The sequence below is a fragment of the Lepisosteus platostomus genome, unplaced genomic scaffold, assembly GCF_059453375.1.
Source record: "Lepisosteus platostomus isolate fLepPlt1 unplaced genomic scaffold, fLepPlt1.hap1 Scaffold_32_H1, whole genome shotgun sequence".
NCBI classification, from domain to species: Eukaryota; Metazoa; Chordata; class Actinopteri; order Semionotiformes; family Lepisosteidae; genus Lepisosteus; species Lepisosteus platostomus.
The window spans coordinates 90,148-110,586 of record NW_028291660.1 but is presented as its reverse complement, the minus strand read 5'-3'; the positions used below and the strand labels follow the sequence as shown (position 1 = coordinate 110,586).

At 49.0% G+C, this 20,439-nt stretch overlaps 14 non-coding genes and 1 pseudogene across 14 annotated transcripts; 7 read left to right on the top strand and 8 right to left on the bottom strand.

The window, feature by feature from the left end:
• Positions 1 to 3,295: 3,295 nt before the first annotated feature.
• LOC148634296 (U4 spliceosomal RNA) lies at positions 3,296 to 3,444 on the bottom strand (annotated as a pseudogene).
• Positions 3,445 to 4,094: 650 nt separating this feature from the next.
• trnag-ucc (transfer RNA glycine (anticodon UCC)) lies at positions 4,095 to 4,166 on the top strand. The gene has a single exon. It is a non-coding gene; the product is annotated as a tRNA-Gly (tRNA).
• Positions 4,167 to 4,988: 822 nt separating this feature from the next.
• On the bottom strand, positions 4,989 to 5,130 carry LOC148634294 (U4 spliceosomal RNA). Its single transcript, XR_015933571.1, has one exon. It is a non-coding gene; the product is annotated as a U4 spliceosomal RNA (small nuclear RNA).
• A 650-nt stretch (positions 5,131 to 5,780) lies between these two features.
• Positions 5,781 to 5,852, top strand: trnag-ucc (transfer RNA glycine (anticodon UCC)). The gene has a single exon. It is a non-coding gene; the product is annotated as a tRNA-Gly (tRNA).
• An 822-nt stretch (positions 5,853 to 6,674) lies between these two features.
• On the bottom strand, positions 6,675 to 6,816 carry LOC148634292 (U4 spliceosomal RNA). Its single transcript, XR_015933584.1, has one exon. It is a non-coding gene; the product is annotated as a U4 spliceosomal RNA (small nuclear RNA).
• A 650-nt stretch (positions 6,817 to 7,466) lies between these two features.
• Positions 7,467 to 7,538, top strand: trnag-ucc (transfer RNA glycine (anticodon UCC)). The gene has a single exon. It is a non-coding gene; the product is annotated as a tRNA-Gly (tRNA).
• An 822-nt stretch (positions 7,539 to 8,360) lies between these two features.
• On the bottom strand, positions 8,361 to 8,502 carry LOC148634290 (U4 spliceosomal RNA). The gene has a single exon (XR_015933570.1). It is a non-coding gene; the product is annotated as a U4 spliceosomal RNA (small nuclear RNA).
• Positions 8,503 to 9,152: 650 nt separating this feature from the next.
• trnag-ucc (transfer RNA glycine (anticodon UCC)) lies at positions 9,153 to 9,224 on the top strand. Its single transcript has one exon. It is a non-coding gene; the product is annotated as a tRNA-Gly (tRNA).
• Positions 9,225 to 10,046: 822 nt separating this feature from the next.
• LOC148634288 (U4 spliceosomal RNA) lies at positions 10,047 to 10,188 on the bottom strand. Its single transcript, XR_015933569.1, has one exon. It is a non-coding gene; the product is annotated as a U4 spliceosomal RNA (small nuclear RNA).
• Positions 10,189 to 10,838: 650 nt separating this feature from the next.
• Positions 10,839 to 10,910, top strand: trnag-ucc (transfer RNA glycine (anticodon UCC)). Its single transcript has one exon. It is a non-coding gene; the product is annotated as a tRNA-Gly (tRNA).
• An 822-nt stretch (positions 10,911 to 11,732) lies between these two features.
• LOC148634286 (U4 spliceosomal RNA) lies at positions 11,733 to 11,874 on the bottom strand. Its single transcript, XR_015933587.1, has one exon. It is a non-coding gene; the product is annotated as a U4 spliceosomal RNA (small nuclear RNA).
• Positions 11,875 to 12,596: 722 nt separating this feature from the next.
• Positions 12,597 to 12,667, top strand: trnag-gcc (transfer RNA glycine (anticodon GCC)). Its single transcript has one exon. It is a non-coding gene; the product is annotated as a tRNA-Gly (tRNA).
• A 1,205-nt stretch (positions 12,668 to 13,872) lies between these two features.
• Positions 13,873 to 13,945, bottom strand: trnak-cuu (transfer RNA lysine (anticodon CUU)). The gene has a single exon. It is a non-coding gene; the product is annotated as a tRNA-Lys (tRNA).
• A 2,224-nt stretch (positions 13,946 to 16,169) lies between these two features.
• trnae-uuc (transfer RNA glutamic acid (anticodon UUC)) lies at positions 16,170 to 16,241 on the top strand. Its single transcript has one exon. It is a non-coding gene; the product is annotated as a tRNA-Glu (tRNA).
• A 3,985-nt stretch (positions 16,242 to 20,226) lies between these two features.
• On the bottom strand, positions 20,227 to 20,299 carry trnar-acg (transfer RNA arginine (anticodon ACG)). The gene has a single exon. It is a non-coding gene; the product is annotated as a tRNA-Arg (tRNA).
• Positions 20,300 to 20,439: the final 140 nt, after the last annotated feature.

Genomic DNA, 20,439 nt, shown 5'->3' with positions numbered 1-20,439 from the left:
GTTTCTGCATTTCCGCAAGATCGGTGTTAAAACCCTGTGACCCAAGCACTACAGATTGAGGGTCAGCTCCGACATCCTGTCTAGCCCTGCTTCGGGTGACCGCCTTGACCTCAGCCACGAATTCTGGGGGTAGCCATTCCTGCTGGAACTGCCAGGGTTCACCCTCTAAGGCGCCAGATTTGGCCAACCGGTCGGCCTCATCATTCCCGTCTTTGTCGGGTCCCTTCACCTGGGAGTGTCCCTTCACCTTCCTCCAGTAAACCATCATTCCAGCCTCGGTCGTGAGCTTGTCACTGGCCAGGAACAACTCTTTGTTCTTTACTTCCTTGCCCCGGGCATTTTTCATGCCGTTACCCTTCCAATACGGAACGTGAGACACGAAGCTATGTCGGGCGTAGTTCGAGTCACTACAGATGACAAACTGTTTAAGGCCATGTGTCAGGGCCTGCTGGAGGGTGATCAGCACCCCAGCTACTTCCGCATACTGACTAGTCTTTGGTCCTAGCTTATAGCGGGTCGGCCCACAGGGAGTATTGTCTTGCCAGACTACTCCTACCCCTGCTAGCACCTGCTGTTCGTGGCGAAAAGAGCAACCGTCAACATAGGCCATGGGTAAGCCCTGGCCCACGTTCTCATCGTAGTACCGATGATTGTTCGGTAGCTCAGCAGCGGGAATTGTTTCTGGAGCTTCCATGTCAGTGTCACAGCCGTGACACACTTGGCCCAAAGCCAGGCCCTGTCCCAGGTACATTTTCTTGCTCTGTGCATAACGTACCTCTATCTCATAGCCTTGTAGGGCCATCATTCATGCCACAATCCTGCTATTTGACACCCTGCCCGCTTTCAGTCTCTGGCTATGCAGGAATGTCACAGGTTGGTGGCAGGTTTCGATGATGATCTTTTGTCCCCCAACATAACTAGGGAAGTGTTCTACCGACCAGACCGTAGACAACAGGGCCTTCTCGCAGTCCAAGAACTTTTGCTCCACTGGGCTCAGGGCTCGACTGGCATATGCCACCACCCTTCGCTCTTGGTTATATTCCTGACTCAGAGCAGCCCCAAGGCAGTGCTCTGAGAACCCTGCTTCAAGGTAGAAGACCTTATTTTTGTCAGGGTAGGCCAAGCTCGGCGCACTACCGAGTCTGCGCTTCAGCTCCATCACAGCCTGTTCTGGGGAAGGCCCCCACTCAAAGGGCACGTCTTTCTGCAACAGCTTGTGGAGGGGCCTTGCTATTTCAGCGTAATCCTCAATGAACTGCTGGGAATAATTACATACTCCCAGAAAGCTGCGCAGTTCAGACAGGTTAGTGGGCGACTTCATATTCTGGATAGCTTGGACTCTGCTGGACTGTGGCTGTATGCCTTGGGCTCCAACCAACAGTCCCACGTACTCCACTTGGGTCCTACACCACTGTCCCTTAGCCAGGGACAGTTTGGCCCCTGCACAGGAGAGCTGGGTCAACACATGCCTGATCTCGGCCATGTGTTCTTCCCAGGTCTGACTCCTCATCAGAATATCGTCCACATAGACCAGGTTGCCCCTGGCGGCTGCATCACTCATGGCTTGGTGCAGAAATATGTTGAACTCCGCTGGGGAGTTGGAATACCCAAAGGGGCATCGATTCCAGGTGAACTGCCTGTTTCCAAAGGAAAAGGCCAGTTTGTACTGGTCTGTTGGTTCTACCTTAAGGGTCCAGAACCCATTGGCCACATCCACTGTGGTGAAATATTTCGCTGTTGTCACCTTGGCTAACTCCTGATCTAGGTAGATCATTGGCCATCGTGACAAAGGAACCTGTTTATTCAGCTGCCGGTAGTCAATGGTCAGACGCCATTTACCATTGGGTTTCAGCACCGGCCACAGTGGGGAGTTATAAGTGGAGTTACACTCCCTTATGATCTGACGCTCTAGTAGAGCATCCAACGTCTGCTTTATGGACTCGTATGCCGTGAGGGGAATGCGATACTGCCTGACATAGGTTGGGCGGGCGCCAGGGGCCGTTGGAATGCGCACTGTGTTCAAATCCGTCACCCCGCAGTCATAGGCGTCCCGTGCAAACACTTCCCGGAAATCCTGGAAATTCTGACGCAGCTGCTGACGCTGGCTTTCCGTTTCCAGGGCATCTGCCTTGCCAACCTGTTCCTGTACCTGCTCTAGGAACCCCGCTTTTGACGGCATGGCGGTATCCCGGGTCGTACTCTCGGCTGAGTGGTCCATCGGAACACCTGCGTGTACTGTGTACACAACCATCTCATCCTTATCGCTAAGGTCCACCCTGCACACCTCCTGGTTGCAGAATCCCTCTATTGGCATAATTGCAATCATCCGCCGGGGGTAGGTGTAGTACACCTGCTCGGTTCCCCCCTCCCTGGCCAAGGGACCAGGGAGCTGCCCCAGTACTGGGATGGCCAGTTCGAAATCATAGAAACCATTGTCAATTACCAGTCCCATGTCAGTGCGAGCAGGGATTTTGACATCTTGTTTTGCTATGTTCTGCACCAACAGGCAGGTGGCTCGGCCATTCCGTTCCAGTCTGGGGGTACAACAGACTGCTAGGTTCAGTCTGATAAACTGAGCTGATGGTTGGAAGAAAACCATCTCAGCGTCCATTCTCTGTCCCTTCTTTAGGACAAGGCGTACTGGAAACCCTGCTGTTGACACAGGAACGATCAGGTCCGATTCGTTTACTACCTGGCAGGCCTGAGGAATCGTCTGACCTGACCGAATGTTCTCGGGGTCACCGCTTAGAGAGTGGGCATCTGGGTCCACCCGTGTCCACAGCACACTGTTTACTGTGTCCAGCTGGGCGCCCAGTCGAACCAATAGGTACTTCCAATAGGAAGTAGTGAGCAAACTTCCTTTTTCCGATGGAGATGGAAGCTACACAGCTTCCTTTGCTCCAAATGGACCTATGAGATGGGGGTGCCCACCACAGAACCTGTGACTGCGTCACCAGGGTCACCTGACAGCTTCGCGACAGGTCCTCGAACAGACCTTCACTGATTATGGACTTCTCAGAGCTGAGGCTAAGAATTACATCATCAACCTGCACTTCTGCCACCTGGACCCCCTCCCACCACCATGGGGTGGTAGTCCTGGACCCCCTGAGGTACCAGGGTGCACAGAAAGGACTCCCATTCATTACCGGACAGGGAGATCCACTCTTCTTCAGGGATGAAAAGGGGGTGTGCTTTACCTGGCGGGTCAAGCAGCTGCTTGGAGCACTGCTCCTGTAGTTGGGAGACCGTGGGAGTGCTGGCCTGGGCAGGACTTCCCTGTAGTTTTTGCCTTTCCTCTCATAAGACTTATGAGACTGTCAAAAATTGCTTTCGCCGATTGTATTGCAAACCGGCGGAAGCGGGGTATTGGGAAAAGTTTTCAACTAGCAATAATCGCGCCTCGGCTAAACCTCACAGGCTACGATACTGCCACTGCGCAAAGCTGACGGTTGCCAGGCAACCGCGGGGATCCTATGGAAATCGTTATCGATCGTCTCATGGCATGTCGTTGCGGTAACGCTTCATATTTGTCGTCTTCTTCTTCTAGCTTGAGGTTTTGAAGAATTTCATGACAGACAAGGGCTCCGTTGGGAACAAAGGGCGTTGTGAGAAAACCGTTGCTTATTTTCAGCAGCAGAAATACAACCCTTTAAATACAAGATGACAGAACAATGACGAAGGGCGTGCCGGGAGGAACTCATGCACTACAGAGGAAAGGGGGCGGGCACGTACAGTTCACATTCAAGCCACAAGTACTCTTCTCGGATGTTACACAAACAAATCCTAACGTCTTGAAAGCATTGCAGCATGTTTGTGTCCCACTTCCCGTGGCTGCAGGACGACTGACACGAACGGACAAACACAATCTGTGGCGTTTAGCGTGACATAGTCTTGCAGGCATCGTGCTGTCTCACTGCAATACTATACCGCTGGAGGAAACAGTCCATCTGGCCATGAAACTCATTTGAACGTCTAGCTACAGCAACTAACAATATCATGATTTATTCAGGATGTGTGGAATCAGCACGTCCCGGAGACAGCTTCCGAAATCGTGAGCATTCTCTGGTGGTGTCCTGCAGGGCGCCTGTGGGCGTGCGTTGGTGGTATAGTGGTGAGCATAGCTGCCTTCCAAGCAGTTGACCCGGGTTCGATTCCCGGCCAACGCAGTGCCGATTGGTTCCAAATGCTGTCATGAGCCTTGGATTGTGACTAGCAAAGCGAAGCCTTTTGAAAGAGCAAAACGGAATTGAAGGAGAATCTTACAGGGGATTCTGAGCGGTGTCTGCATACACGCAGTCCGATACGGGTGCTGAAAGCTTGAGCTACTCTCAATGTCATGCTGCCTTTCCCCGGAGTAAATCTGTTACATTGAAAGAATGCTTCTGGCAGGTTCAAAAAGGGACCCTTGTTAATAGGAGAAATCAATGATTTCGAATGAATTCTGTATGCGTTAAAAGACAGCTATACACAGAAAACATGCCGGACACTGCTCATGATGTCTCAGTGCGTTTTTCCAAGCCATCTGACAAAGCCCGCCCACTGAAAACTGCAGCACATCGTGTAAAGACGTTCAACTTTGTAACTACTGCACGCACAGGAAGCAGAATAAATTCCTCTTTTCAAACTGTCAAAGGTTTGCTTTGCGAACGCTGCAGGACATCGCACAATCTCTTTTGAACGGGGACAAACCATTTCTTATGGGGCGCAGTAAGTACAGACGTTTAAAAAGCTCCACTCATGCCGACGATGCAGCATGAAGAAGCGCAACCTAACGTTTGACAGACAAAAGCCGGGCGCCGCTACGAGCAATATGAAATCAAACTGACAGCACACGGCGTTTCGCGCTGACTCAAAAGTGATCTCGACAGACGCTGTTCTCTGCATAACGCTGAAAGAGCTAAAGAGCGTTTCTGTTGAGACGTAACAAGCTCGTTTCTTTCTACCATGATGTCACCATGACCAAATCTGTCTTTAAACACCTTGCTCAGTCTCTGACGAGACTGTCAAAAATTGCTTTCGCCGATTGTATTGCAAACCGGCGGAAGCGGGGTATTGGGAAAAGTTTTCAACTAGCAATAATCGCGCCTCGGCTAAACCTCACAGGCTACGATACTGCCACTGCGCAAAGCTGACGGTTGCCAGGCAACCGCGGGGATCCTATGGAAATCGTTATCGATCGTCTCATGGCATGTCGTTGCGGTAACGCTTCATATTTGTCGTCTTCTTCTTCTAGCTTGAGGTTTTGAAGAATTTCATGACAGACAAGGGCTCCGTTGGGAACAAAGGGCGTTGTGAGAAAACCGTTGCTTATTTTCAGCAGCAGAAATACAAGCCTTTAAATACAAGATGACAGAACAATGACGAAGGGCGTGCCGGGAGGAACTCATGCACTACAGAGGAAAGGGGGCGGGCACGTACAGTTCACATTCAAGCCACAAGTACTCTTCTCGGATGTTACACAAACAAATCCTAACGTCTTGAAAGCATTGCAGCATGTTTGTGTCCCACTTCCCGTGGCTGCAGGACGACTGACACGAACGGACAAACACAATCTGTGGCGTTTAGCGTGACATAGTCTTGCAGGCATCGTGCTGTCTCACTGCAATACTATACCGCTGGAGGAAACAGTCCATCTGGCCATGAAACTCATTTGAACGTCTAGCTACAGCAACTAACAATATCATGATTTATTCAGGATGTGTGGAATCAGCACGTCCCGGAGACAGCTTCCGAAATCGTGAGCATTCTCTGGTGGTGTCCTGCAGGGCGCCTGTGGGCGTGCGTTGGTGGTATAGTGGTGAGCATAGCTGCCTTCCAAGCAGTTGACCCGGGTTCGATTCCCGGCCAACGCAGTGCCGATTGGTTCCAAATGCTGTCATGAGCCTTGGATTGTGACTAGCAAAGCGAAGCCTTTTGAAAGAGCAAAACGGAATTGAAGGAGAATCTTACAGGGGATTCTGAGCGGTGTCTGCATACACGCAGTCCGATACGGGTGCTGAAAGCTTGAGCTACTCTCAATGTCATGCTGCCTTTCCCCGGAGTAAATCTGTTACATTGAAAGAATGCTTCTGGCAGGTTCAAAAAGGGACCCTTGTTAATAGGAGAAATCAATGATTTCGAATGAATTCTGTATGCGTTAAAAGACAGCTATACACAGAAAACATGCCGGACACTGCTCATGATGTCTCAGTGCGTTTTTCCAAGCCATCTGACAAAGCCCGCCCACTGAAAACTGCAGCACATCGTGTAAAGACGTTCAACTTTGTAACTACTGCACGCACAGGAAGCAGAATAAATTCCTCTTTTCAAACTGTCAAAGGTTTGCTTTGCGAACGCTGCAGGACATCGCACAATCTCTTTTGAACGGGGACAAACCATTTCTTATGGGGCGCAGTAAGTACAGACGTTTAAAAAGCTCCACTCATGCCGACGATGCAGCATGAAGAAGCGCAACCTAACGTTTGACAGACAAAAGCCGGGCGCCGCTACGAGCAATATGAAATCAAACTGACAGCACACGGCGTTTCGCGCTGACTCAAAAGTGATCTCGACAGACGCTGTTCTCTGCATAACGCTGAAAGAGCTAAAGAGCGTTTCTGTTGAGACGTAACAAGCTCGTTTCTTTCTACCATGATGTCACCATGACCAAATCTGTCTTTAAACACCTTGCTCAGTCTCTGACGAGACTGTCAAAAATTGCTTTCGCCGATTGTATTGCAAACCGGCGGAAGCGGGGCATTGGGAAAAGTTTTCAACTAGCAATAATCGCGCCTCGGCTAAACCTCACAGGCTACGATACTGCCACTGCGCAAAGCTGACGGTTGCCAGGCAACCGCGGGGATCCTATGGAAATCGTTATCGATCGTCTCATGGCATGTCGTTGCGGTAACGCTTCATATTTGTCGTCTTCTTCTTCTAGCTTGAGGTTTTGAAGAATTTCATGACAGACAAGGGCTCCGTTGGGAACAAAGGGCGTTGTGAGAAAACCGTTGCTTATTTTCAGCAGCAGAAATACAAGCCTTTAAATACAAGATGACAGAACAATGACGAAGGGCGTGCCGGGAGGAACTCATGCACTACAGAGGAAAGGGGGCGGGCACGTACAGTTCACATTCAAGCCACAAGTACTCTTCTCGGATGTTACACAAACAAATCCTAACGTCTTGAAAGCATTGCAGCATGTTTGTGTCCCACTTCCCGTGGCTGCAGGACGACTGACACGAACGGACAAACACAATCTGTGGCGTTTAGCGTGACATAGTCTTGCAGGCATCGTGCTGTCTCACTGCAATACTATACCGCTGGAGGAAACAGTCCATCTGGCCATGAAACTCATTTGAACGTCTAGCTACAGCAACTAACAATATCATGATTTATTCAGGATGTGTGGAATCAGCACGTCCCGGAGACAGCTTCCGAAATCGTGAGCATTCTCTGGTGGTGTCCTGCAGGGCGCCTGTGGGCGTGCGTTGGTGGTATAGTGGTGAGCATAGCTGCCTTCCAAGCAGTTGACCCGGGTTCGATTCCCGGCCAACGCAGTGCCGATTGGTTCCAAATGCTGTCATGAGCCTTGGATTGTGACTAGCAAAGCGAAGCCTTTTGAAAGAGCAAAACGGAATTGAAGGAGAATCTTACAGGGGATTCTGAGCGGTGTCTGCATACACGCAGTCCGATACGGGTGCTGAAAGCTTGAGCTACTCTCAATGTCATGCTGCCTTTCCCCGGAGTAAATCTGTTACATTGAAAGAATGCTTCTGGCAGGTTCAAAAAGGGACCCTTGTTAATAGGAGAAATCAATGATTTCGAATGAATTCTGTATGCGTTAAAAGACAGCTATACACAGAAAACATGCCGGACACTGCTCATGATGTCTCAGTGCGTTTTTCCAAGCCATCTGACAAAGCCCGCCCACTGAAAACTGCAGCACATCGTGTAAAGACGTTCAACTTTGTAACTACTGCACGCACAGGAAGCAGAATAAATTCCTCTTTTCAAACTGTCAAAGGTTTGCTTTGCGAACGCTGCAGGACATCGCACAATCTCTTTTGAACGGGGACAAACCATTTCTTATGGGGCGCAGTAAGTACAGACGTTTAAAAAGCTCCACTCATGCCGACGATGCAGCATGAAGAAGCGCAACCTAACGTTTGACAGACAAAAGCCGGGCGCCGCTACGAGCAATATGAAATCAAACTGACAGCACACGGCGTTTCGCGCTGACTCAAAAGTGATCTCGACAGACGCTGTTCTCTGCATAACGCTGAAAGAGCTAAAGAGCGTTTCTGTTGAGACGTAACAAGCTCGTTTCTTTCTACCATGATGTCACCATGACCAAATCTGTCTTTAAACACCTTGCTCAGTCTCTGACGAGACTGTCAAAAATTGCTTTCGCCGATTGTATTGCAAACCGGCGGAAGCGGGGTATTGGGAAAAGTTTTCAACTAGCAATAATCGCGCCTCGGCTAAACCTCACAGGCTACGATACTGCCACTGCGCAAAGCTGACGGTTGCCAGGCAACCGCGGGGATCCTATGGAAATCGTTATCGATCGTCTCATGGCATGTCGTTGCGGTAACGCTTCATATTTGTCGTCTTCTTCTTCTAGCTTGAGGTTTTGAAGAATTTCATGACAGACAAGGGCTCCGTTGGGAACAAAGGGCGTTGTGAGAAAACCGTTGCTTATTTTCAGCAGCAGAAATACAAGCCTTTAAATACAAGATGACAGAACAATGACGAAGGGCGTGCCGGGAGGAACTCATGCACTACAGAGGAAAGGGGGCGGGCACGTACAGTTCACATTCAAGCCACAAGTACTCTTCTCGGATGTTACACAAACAAATCCTAACGTCTTGAAAGCATTGCAGCATGTTTGTGTCCCACTTCCCGTGGCTGCAGGACGACTGACACGAACGGACAAACACAATCTGTGGCGTTTAGCGTGACATAGTCTTGCAGGCATCGTGCTGTCTCACTGCAATACTATACCGCTGGAGGAAACAGTCCATCTGGCCATGAAACTCATTTGAACGTCTAGCTACAGCAACTAACAATATCATGATTTATTCAGGATGTGTGGAATCAGCACGTCCCGGAGACAGCTTCCGAAATCGTGAGCATTCTCTGGTGGTGTCCTGCAGGGCGCCTGTGGGCGTGCGTTGGTGGTATAGTGGTGAGCATAGCTGCCTTCCAAGCAGTTGACCCGGGTTCGATTCCCGGCCAACGCAGTGCCGATTGGTTCCAAATGCTGTCATGAGCCTTGGATTGTGACTAGCAAAGCGAAGCCTTTTGAAAGAGCAAAACGGAATTGAAGGAGAATCTTACAGGGGATTCTGAGCGGTGTCTGCATACACGCAGTCCGATACGGGTGCTGAAAGCTTGAGCTACTCTCAATGTCATGCTGCCTTTCCCCGGAGTAAATCTGTTACATTGAAAGAATGCTTCTGGCAGGTTCAAAAAGGGACCCTTGTTAATAGGAGAAATCAATGATTTCGAATGAATTCTGTATGCGTTAAAAGACAGCTATACACAGAAAACATGCAGGACACTGCTCATGATGTCTCAGTGCGTTTTTCCAAGCCATCTGACAAAGCCCGCCCACTGAAAACTGCAGCACATCGTGTAAAGACGTTCAACTTTGTAACTACTGCACGCACAGGAAGCAGAATAAATTCCTCTTTTCAAACTGTCAAAGGTTTGCTTTGCGAACGCTGCAGGACATCGCACAATCTCTTTTGAACGGGGACAAACCATTTCTTATGGTGCGCAGTAAGTACAGACGTTTAAAAAGCTCCACTCATGCCGACGATGCAGCATGAAGAAGCGCAACCTAACGTTTGACAGACAAAAGCCGGGCGCCGCTACGAGCAATATGAAATCAAACTGACAGCACACGGCGTTTCGCGCTGACTCAAAAGTGATCTCGACAGACGCTGTTCTCTGCATAACGCTGAAAGAGCTAAAGAGCGTTTCTGTTGAGACGTAACAAGCTCGTTTCTTTCTACCATGATGTCACCATGACCAAATCTGTCTTTAAACACCTTGCTCAGTCTCTGACGAGACTGTCAAAAATTGCTTTCGCCGATTGTATTGCAAACCGGCGGAAGCGGGGTATTGGGAAAAGTTTTCAACTAGCAATAATCGCGCCTCGGCTAAACCTCACAGGCTACGATACTGCCACTGCGCAAAGCTGACGGTTGCCAGGCAACCGCGGGGATCCTATGGAAATCGTTATCGATCGTCTCATGGCATGTCGTTGCGGTAACGCTTCATATTTGTCGTCTTCTTCTTCTAGCTTGAGGTTTTGAAGAATTTCATGACAGACAAGGGCTCCGTTGGGAACAAAGGGCGTTGTGAGAAAACCGTTGCTTATTATCAGCAGCAGAAATACAAGCCTTTAAATACAAGATGACAGAACAATGACGAAGGGCGTGCCGGGAGGAACTCATGCACTACAGAGGAAAGGGGGCGGGCACGTACAGTTCACATTCAAGCCACAAGTACTCTTCTCGGATGTTACACAAACAAATCCTAACGTCTTGAAAGCATTGCAGCATGTTTGTGTCCCACTTCCCGTGGCTGCAGGACGACTGACACGAACGGACAAACACAATCTGTGGCGTTTAGCGTGACATAGTCTTGCAGGCATCGTGCTGTCTCACTGCAATACTATACCGCTGGAGGAAACAGTCCATCTGGCCATGAAACTCATTTGAACGTCTAGCTACAGCAACTAACAATATCATGATTTATTCAGGATGTGTGGAATCAGCACGTCCCGGAGACAGCTTCCGAAATCGTGAGCATTCTCTGGTGGTGTCCTGCAGGGCGCCTGTGGGCGTGCGTTGGTGGTATAGTGGTGAGCATAGCTGCCTTCCAAGCAGTTGACCCGGGTTCGATTCCCGGCCAACGCAGTGCCGATTGGTTCCAAATGCTGTCATGAGCCTTGGATTGTGACTAGCAAAGCGAAGCCTTTTGAAAGAGCAAAACGGAATTGAAGGAGAATCTTACAGGGGATTCTGAGCGGTGTCTGCATACACGCAGTACGATACGGGTGCTGAAAGCTTGAGCTACTTTCAATTTCATGCTGCCTTTCCCCGGAGTAAATCTGTTACATTGAAAGAATGCTTCTGGCAGGTTCAAAAAGGGACCCTTGTTAATAGGAGAAATCAATGATTTCGAATGAATTCTGTATGCGTTAAAAGACAGCTATACACAGAAAACATGCCGGACACTGCTCGTGATGTCTCAGTGCGTTTTTCCAAGCCATCTGACAAAGCCCGCCCACTGAAAACTGCAGCACATCGTGTAAAGACGTTCAACTTTGTAACTACTGCACGCACAGGAAGCAGAATAAATTCCTCTTTTCAAACTGTCAAAGGTTTGCTTTGCGAACGCTGCAGGACATCGCACAATCTCTTTTGAACGGGGACAAACCATTTCTTATGGGGCGCAGTAAGTACAGACGTTTAAAAAGCTCCACTCATGCCGACGATGCAGCATGAAGAAGCGCAACCTAACGTTTGACAGACAAAAGCCGGGCGCCGCTACGAGCAATATGAAATCAAACTGACAGCACACGGCGTTTCGCGCTGACTCAAAAGTGATCTCGACAGACGCTGTTCTCTGCATAACGCTGAAAGAGCTAAGGAGCGTTTCTGTTGAGACGTAACAAGCTCGTTTCTTTCTACCATGATGTCACCATGACCAAATCTGTCTTTAAACACCTTGCTCAGTCTCTGACGAAACTGTCAAAAATTGCTTTCGCCGATTGTATTGCAAACCGGCGGAAGCGGGGTATTGGGAAAAGTTTTCAACTAGCAATAATCGCGCCTCGGCTAAACCTCACAGGCTACGATACTGCCACTGCGCAAAGCTGACGGTTGCCAGGCAACCGCGGGGATCCTATGGAAATCGTTATCGATCGTCTCATGGCATGTCGTTGCGGTAACGCTTCATATTTGTCGTCTTCTTCTAGTTTGAGGTTTTGAAGAATTTCATGACAGACAAGGGCTCCGTCGGAAACAAAGGGCGTTGTGAGAAAACCGTTGCTTATTTTCAGCAGCAGAAATACAAGCCTTTAAATACAAGATGACAGAACAATGACGAAGGGCGTGCCGGGAGGAACTCATGCACTACAGAGGAAAGGGGGCGGGCACGTACAGTTCACATTCAAGCCACAAGTACTCTTCTCGGATGTTACACAAACAAATCCTAACGTCTTGAAAGCATTGCAGCATGTTTGTGTCCCACTTCCCGTGGTTGCAGGACGACTGACACGAACGGACAAACACAATCTGTGGCGTTTAGCGTGACATAGTCTTGCAGGCATCTTGCTGTCTCACTGCAATACTATACCGCTGGAGGAAACAGCCCGGGTTCGATGAGCCTTGGAATGTGACTAGGAAAGTGAAACCTTTTGAAAGAGGTAAAACACTGCTCAAAGGAACTGAGGGAGAATCTTACAGGGGATTCTGAGCGGTGTCTAAATAAATAAATTCTTCAGCGTCCGCGGATGGCATTTTGCAGCTGGAAACAGATGTCGACGCTTTTTGAACAGAGCACCAAAAAAGCGTCTTTTTTGAAGGTACAGGTATTGAGCATTGGTGGTTCAGTGGAAGAATTCTTGCCTGCCAAGTAAGAGGCTCGGGTTCGATTCCTGACCAATGCAGTGGCTTTTGCATGCTCACCACTATACCACCAACACACGCCCACAGGATCCCAGCAGGACACCACCAGAGAATGCTCACGATTTCGGAAGCTGTCTCCGGGACGTGCTGATTCCACACATCCTGAATAAATCATGATATTGCTGTAGCTAGACGTTCAAATGAGTTTCATGGCCAGATGGACTGTTTCCTCCAGCGGTATAGTATTGCAGTGAGACAGCACGATGCCTGCAAGACTATGTCACGCTAAACGCCACAGATTGTGTTTGTCCAAATTTGAACTTTCACAAAAGCATGCTAGCAGACAAATGCGCCTCAGAGGACTTAAGGCTGGCTTCAAGTTGGAATGATAAAGTCTCCCCGTCCGGTTAGGAAAAGGGAACTTTGTTAGACAGAAAGAAGGAAGTAACAATAACGGAGAATTGTGTGCAAGGATTTTAGAAGCTGCGCAGCCCTGCAGTTTCAATAGCCCTTTTATTCGTGTTAGATGCTGGAATTGCCTTTTTTTGACGCTCTTACGAATGCGATGTCAACGAAAACAGAACAAAGCACAAAAAACCCTCAAGTCCTGCAGTTGGATAGTTGGATAGAATGCCGTTACGCGTCCAAGCCGTATTTTCAAGACGTGATTCCCTGAGTCCAAAAAATTTGTAAGTTCTTTGGATGACCTGTGGACCGATCTTTCACGATGAAGAATTCCTTAAGAAGAATAGATCTCGGCCCACCATCCCAATGCCTCCATCTCAAAACAGCAACCTCCCACTGCCCTTAGTCTGCAAGGCAGTCCTTTCAAGTGCGATGATGACGCCGGGACCTTCGTTGCCTATTGTACGAGCTGAACTTTTGTGCTCATCAATTCAACGGTCTTTCTATCAACTCATCTTGTCTTTTGACGCTTCGTGTTTTGTGCTCCTTTGACTATCGGCATATCGGGTGACTGCAAACACTGAAGTTCTTGCTTACGGAGTGTGGAACAGTGTTTTCAAGTGATCGCTTTTCTGTCATGTTGACGCCGAGTGAATCTTTCTTTGGCAACATGGGCAGGCTGACAGCAAAAGTAATGGCAAATTTCTTGACTTATTTCTGAATATGAATGTTCTTTAGAAAAGGGATGCGGCATTGCTTCTCCCCCGTGTAAAGGTCACGCATTCCAGACGTGGTTATGAGCGAACAGTTGCCGCAAGTGTTTGAAAAGAGCAAGCAGCCATGCCCCGTGTGAGGATCAAACTCAGGACCTTCAGATAAAGAGACTGACGCGCTACCAACTACGCCAACGAGGCCAGCTGCAGTGCACAGCCGGAAAGTTTGCCTCATATGGATTTCAGTCGCCCGTTCCCTAATCTTCAGACGCCCTCTGCTGGATGTTGCATTTGCCTTTTGATCTCACCGATACTTTTTTGGTCTGTTTCTGTTGCGAGTCCGTTTTTCAGATCTCACCTAGCACAAGTCTCTCTGGCTGAAGTGGCCTCTCTGCTTCAGCATCGTGCCCTCACTCAGCCATTAAAAACGTCACTCGGACTTCTGACATGCTGACATGAAATGTCAAGAGAGAGTGGCGGAGACGCTTAAGGCAGAGAGAAGATGAAGAGGGGGCGTGGCTGCGAAATGATTGACAGCTGCATGACGCTCTCCATGCAAGGTGTGACCACAGGCTAAAGGACACCTTTCAGCACATCAAGCTCTAAGCACACACCTGGAGGACGTGGGAAACGATCCCGCTACCTCTCGCATGCAAAGCGAGCGCTGTACCATGCAAGCTAAAGGTCTGACTGGACGAGCGAATGACGCCTCTCCCCCGTCCTCAAGCTCGCTGACAGGATAAAATAGAAAGTGCTGCCGTGGCTCATTGGTTTAGGGGTATGATTCTCGCTTAGGGTGTGGGAGGTCCCGGGTTCAACTCCCGTCTGAGCCCTTGTGTGCTCTTTTTGTCCTCGTCCACAAGACTGAGAACTGATATCCACATCACCTTGCAGCATCTGCTTATAGCAAACGATGGAATGTGACTAATGACTGAACGAGCCTGGTGAATACTCATCACGTGGCACAATGAGAGCGTGCAGTCAGCTGTCCAAGGCAGCAACCTCATTGCTCGTTCAAAAGAACACGTACTGAAAACTCATCACCACTATGTCGTAAATGAGCACCGCAATCGCTTGTTGTCATGCGTCCTTACTTGGGAAATGCAGAAGCAAAAACTGCCCTCTCTCAGCCACCGAAACGTGTGCGGCTCGCCTTGCACTCTCTGCGCCTCGCATATTTATGGAGCTGTCTGCTCTTCTTTCTGTTGAAGTACGCAAGTTACGGGGCGTACTGCAGACTATGATGTGCTCAATGACAGCTTTCAAGATTTGAAAACTATGAGCTTGATGGCTCAAGTCGAACGAATGTGGTTGTTACGCAATTGATGATCAAACGCACATATTCTAACGATTCGTGAGAGTATGTTCTAAAGGTCCCTGGCTCGATCCCGGGTTTCGGCATTTTGTTTCATCGCTCCCTTTGTTCCTCTCTCCAGCGCCCCCTGCCTAAAATGACGCGTCCCTTTCTCAGCCCGAAACGCAAGCGATACACCAGCAACAAACCGTACAGGTTTCCGTAGTGTAGTGGTTATCATGTTTGCCTAACATGCGAAAGGTCCCAGGTTCGAGACTGGATGCAAACAGCCTCTTCTTGCACGCTCCTGCACTTCACAGAGGTCTTGAACCACCAGTCATTTGTTCCCAATGTACTTCCGGTGCGTTCATGCACTCTTGTACCAAACGCACGTTTTTTCTGTACCTGGAGCCGATCATTTGCAATTGGGCTGTCCCGACAGAACAAGACGAGCTGTCGGCTCAAAAGCAGCGCAACACCTGCGAGAACAACAGAAAGATTAGTACCCAGCGGGGGCCTCTTAGTGAGCCCAAAATCTAATCAAGAATCGACTCCAGCAACAGGGCTGGGCGCATTGTTCCATACTCCGACCACTCTTGGTGTAAACAGGTCCCTCCTGGTCTCTGCATGAAATGCACTTTCCTGCGTTTGCTTTGGTGTAACTGGCTTCCCCTGCATGGGCGAATGTGAAGAAGATCCTTAGTAAGTCATTGAAGAAACCCGAGAAGAGGTCGGAGTGGCCTCTGTCGTTCATCAACGATCCAGTCAGGCAGTACTCCTCTGTAAAGCGCCGTTCGTTCACATCGATTGGCTTTTTTTTGCCTTCATTCATGCAAGTAGTAAAAGCAGACGCCCCTATTCTGCCGTGACCCAGATTTGAACCAGGGTTGTTGCGGCCACAACGCAAAGTACTGACCACTATACGATCACGGCGAGTTACCGATACACACGTGGCAGGGCGGAAAAGGCTGTGCTCTCTTCGTGTGACATAAACGGAAAAGTCCTGACGTTGCATTTCAACTGAGTCCCAGTATACATCGACCCTTCGACACTTTGAGTGACAACTCTCTTGCGTTTTCTCATATTTATGTAGTTTGCTTGCATGATGCCGGGAACAGGAGGGTTGTTCGCTGCCATATGGTCTAGTGGTTAGGATTCCTGGTTTTCACCCAGGCGGCCCTGGTTCGACTCCCGGTATGGGAACGTGTCAGTTTTGCCTCCTGCTTTCCAAAAGATCAGCACCGTGTACGAAGGAGCCGCATTAAAACTACTCGAACGTGCAAAACGTGCGAGAAGAGGGGGCGCTTGTTTCCAGCCGAAACTTCTCGCGTGTGAGACCAGCTGACCATCGCTGCAGGAGGTGGGAGGGTTACTCTGGTAGACAGGGCTGACCTTCGGCAATAGGATCTATACTCTCCAAGATGATATTTGCACTTTCTGGAGAGGCGATTTTCTCCACGTCAGCAGCCCGATTTCGTCGATTGCGTGGAGAGGGCTGTAGAATGTGACGCCGCCTTTCCTGCTCCGTCCATGACAGGCGTGCTGGTCTCTGGAGAGAGAGCACGGTCCATCAGCGCACTCCAATAAAGGCACTGGAAGCAGCTGAATCGCATTGGCGAAGCTCAGCACTGGGCCGCTGGGCATGTCTTACCACCGTTTCCGTAGTGTAGTGGTTATCACGTTCGCCTCACACGCGAAAGGTCCCCGGTTTGAAACCGGGCGAAAACAGACTTCTTTTGTCGCCACGCACAAAAGGGGATTGGGGATTCGCCTAGCGCTGTGATCGAACAGACCCACTCACCTCTTAGTGTGGCGGGATCTGCACAGTGCATGTCGCAGCGCATCCTTCTTTCACTTCAATGCGCGTCCTGATGTACCCCGGTCTCCCGCGTGACAGGTGGGGACAGGTGACAGGTCCTATACTAACGAGGAAGACATCGCTCTCTCCGACCCCCCGGCATCGTGTCCCGACCCACCGTGCTGGAAGCCGACGCGTGCTGTGATTCCTTTACGGAGCAGAAATGACAACCGAGGAGCCGAGAGATCATTTCAGCATTTCGCGTCTGAACGGAAAACACAAACGACCAACTCAGAATGACTTGCCTTTGACGCTTTTCAAAGCGTTCTTTGTGCACGACGACTGCGCCGCCTAGCAGATACAAATGGGTTGTACAACTTTGAACTAGTAAATGGAAGAGGGCTAAGCCCCCTCTCTTTTAGCCCAGGTTCGATCTGTCTCCCAGAATCACCAGGGCGCACACACACACACCCGTGCCGTTGAAGTGCTCTGCTTCATTTCTAAGGGCAACTCAACATTCACTCCTACCCCGAGTGCAGAAAAGACAGCGTCCGCAGCAACAACAGCTCAGGTCTCTGCACAGGAGCTAAGCTGCCCCCATCTCCTCTGCTCTGCGGCTCCTGCAGAGCGGAGTCCTGCCTGGAGCCGTGTTTGCAGGCGGCGGCTCCCCACGCTCTGTCTGTGCGTCGTGAAATTAATTAATAACGTTAATAAATTTATAAAGTTAATAAAGTTATAAATTAGAAATTAATAACGATATAATTATATTCATGTACCGCAACACAAGAATAGTACACGCTGTACATTGTCTGTCGATAATGTTTCTGTAGTGCTTTAGTGGGTTAGGTTCCTGACTTCCATGTCACACGGTCTATGATTGAATCCCATGGAACTATGACTTTATTTTTTAACAAACATTTCTTTGAAAAAATGAAACGTTTCCCTTGGTCAGAGATTAAATAAAACCTCACTTTTTTAGGTTTTACTGTGCAGAGTGAGGTTTTACCTCACTTTTTTTGAGCAGAAGGTTTACTGTGACCTGAGAAGGGCCGGCATCCAATCACGGTGGTAAATACACACAAGCTCTCACTCATCTGAGCTACACGGCTACCAAGATGATCTCGGGTGCGCCGAGCTGGTACGGAACATATTGAACTGATCGATGGCGAATTGTCTCTCAGACAGGCTTTTCACCTCTAAGCTCCCTGACTGACAGTGATCAGCTAGGTAGTGAAACAGTCAGCTGCTTCTAAGCCTTAAACAGCTGCATCTCGGCGCTTCCACGGAGAGATGATTTTAAAGCCGAACATCACCCATTGGGAACACCTTACTATCACTAGTTTAAGAGACTCTTAAGGTCTTGCAGAGGTGCCTGTCTAATAGCATGCGCTTTGCAAGCTATAGGTGTTTAGGCTGAGGCAGAATGCCTGTTAACAAAATGTTTTTCTAAAGGGGCCTCGCACTCTTTTCCAAGCAATGGTCACCATCCCCACAATGTAGTCATGTCCTAGGACGTCACCTGTTAGTCTCCATTTGTCTGCCACCAACATTTTAGGTTACGGGGTCACAACCGCACCCCGGAGAGCATAGGAGCCGTTGGCGTTCTGGCTGCGCAGATTGGGCTGAAGGTGGGGCGCTTGAATCTCGCTGTTGGAGGCCGTCTGAAACTGACCCAAGCCTTTCCCTTGAATTAAATGTAAATAAGAAATGAACCCCAGATGCACATGGAATCAATCACGTGTTTCCTTTGAGCCGTTTCAAAGACTGCTCCAGAGTTTACCTTGCACAGATGCGCAAAGATTAATGATGGGGGTGCACGCTTCCAGGCGCCTTACAACTGTAGGGACTGATTAGAGACAATTCGTAGCGTGTACTCATTTCCCTCTATTCCCCGTGTTGCAGTGGTAGGATGACATAAATTCCTGCTTCGACACGTAACGGCAATATAATCAAGTGCAGGAGCTGAGGGCTTTAGTTTTGTTTCGTTTTCCATGGCGTTCGTAAGCGCGCAAATCAAAGGCAATTCCTGCGTCTAACACGAATGTAAATGCTTTTGAAAGTGCAGTGTGGTGCAGCTTGTAAAAACCATTTGTGGTTTGTTGATGTTTTTTCTGTCTGCCAAAGTTGCATTTTGACATCCGGACTGGGGGACTTTATCATTTGAACGTGAAGCCAGCCTTAAACCCTCTGAGGCGTGTCTGTCTGCCGGCACGAATCTTGTGAAAGGTATTTTTTTTTTAACGGAGAGCGACTTTAAAAAGGTTTCCGCAGCCACCTCGCACTCCGTGTTAGATTATAGGAGGAATGCGGCGGCAGCGAGCTCGCTTTTGTCGTGGCCGAGTGGTTAAGTGCGTTGGGGCTTCCCCGCGCAGGTTCGGAATTTACCGACTCCGGCGTCTGCCGCACGTCGCCTTGTGCCTGCGCGGCAAAGGCAAAGTGCCGTTTCTCCTTTCCCGGTACTATAAAAACGCTAAATCGCTTGGACCCGCTGCCATTGAAAGCAATTCTTCAGATAACCACACATTTTGCGTTCGCACCTCTGGTGGCTTATGCCTTTGAAAACCTAATGAATAAAGCTGAAAGAACCGACACGATATGTAGGTGCTCGTAAACCACGCAGTAAAGAACTGTTAACAGCAAGGGTTTCAGTGGGTTAACTGAGGAGAAGGCGTGATCGCTAATTGTTGACTTTTTATTTGGTGTTAGAAACACTCTTACTGTGCATGACGTGCAACAAATGTAGCCACAGAAATTGCATCACGCTTTCATGTATGCTATTGCAGACACCAACGTTGCCTAGATAGAAAACCGAAATAGCCGTGGGTTTGCTTGCTGGTCTGAAGGATCTCTCTTCGAATCTCTATCATTTGTCAATGGAAGTAAAAGGCGCTGAAATCTCATACGTTCAGAATCAAACCCGCAGCTGTTGTTCGACTTTATTTCTTGACTAATTACAACTGAGTGTCGCATGAGCAGTTACGTAAACTTGTCTGATATATTTGAACACAAATGCCGTTCTTCAATTAAAACTAACAGTACATTGTCAGGGACATTCAGTTCTATACAAACAAGAGACAGACAAGAGAACATTTAGTATATAATAGACAGAAAGAGGTTCGAATCCTGCCGACTACGTTGTCCACCTCCTGTCGTTGTGTTTCGGCGCAAGCAAAGAAGCGCCCCTGTTCGGTGTTCCTGGTGGTTTTAAAATGCCAAATTGCTTGTACCCGCTCCCTTGCAAATAAGTTCTTCAGCGTCCGCGAATGGCATTTTACAGCTGGAAGCAGATGTCGACGCTTTTTGCACAGAGCACCAAAAAAGCGTCTTTTTTGAAGGCCCGTAAGTAGCACAGACTGCTTAGGGAGTAGCCCGATGCGTTTAAAAACAACCCGAGCCAGGCAGGAGTCGAACCTACAATCTCCTGATCCGTAGTCAGACGCGTTATCCATTGCGCCACTGGCCCTGGTGTGACATTGCAGGACTGTAACCCAGTGAGATCAGCACTGCAACTAGTAAAATATTACCCCCGGTTCATTCTTTTCTAAAAGTGAGAAACACCTGTTTTCTTCATTTTGTCTGTTTTAAAACCATATCTCTTTAAAC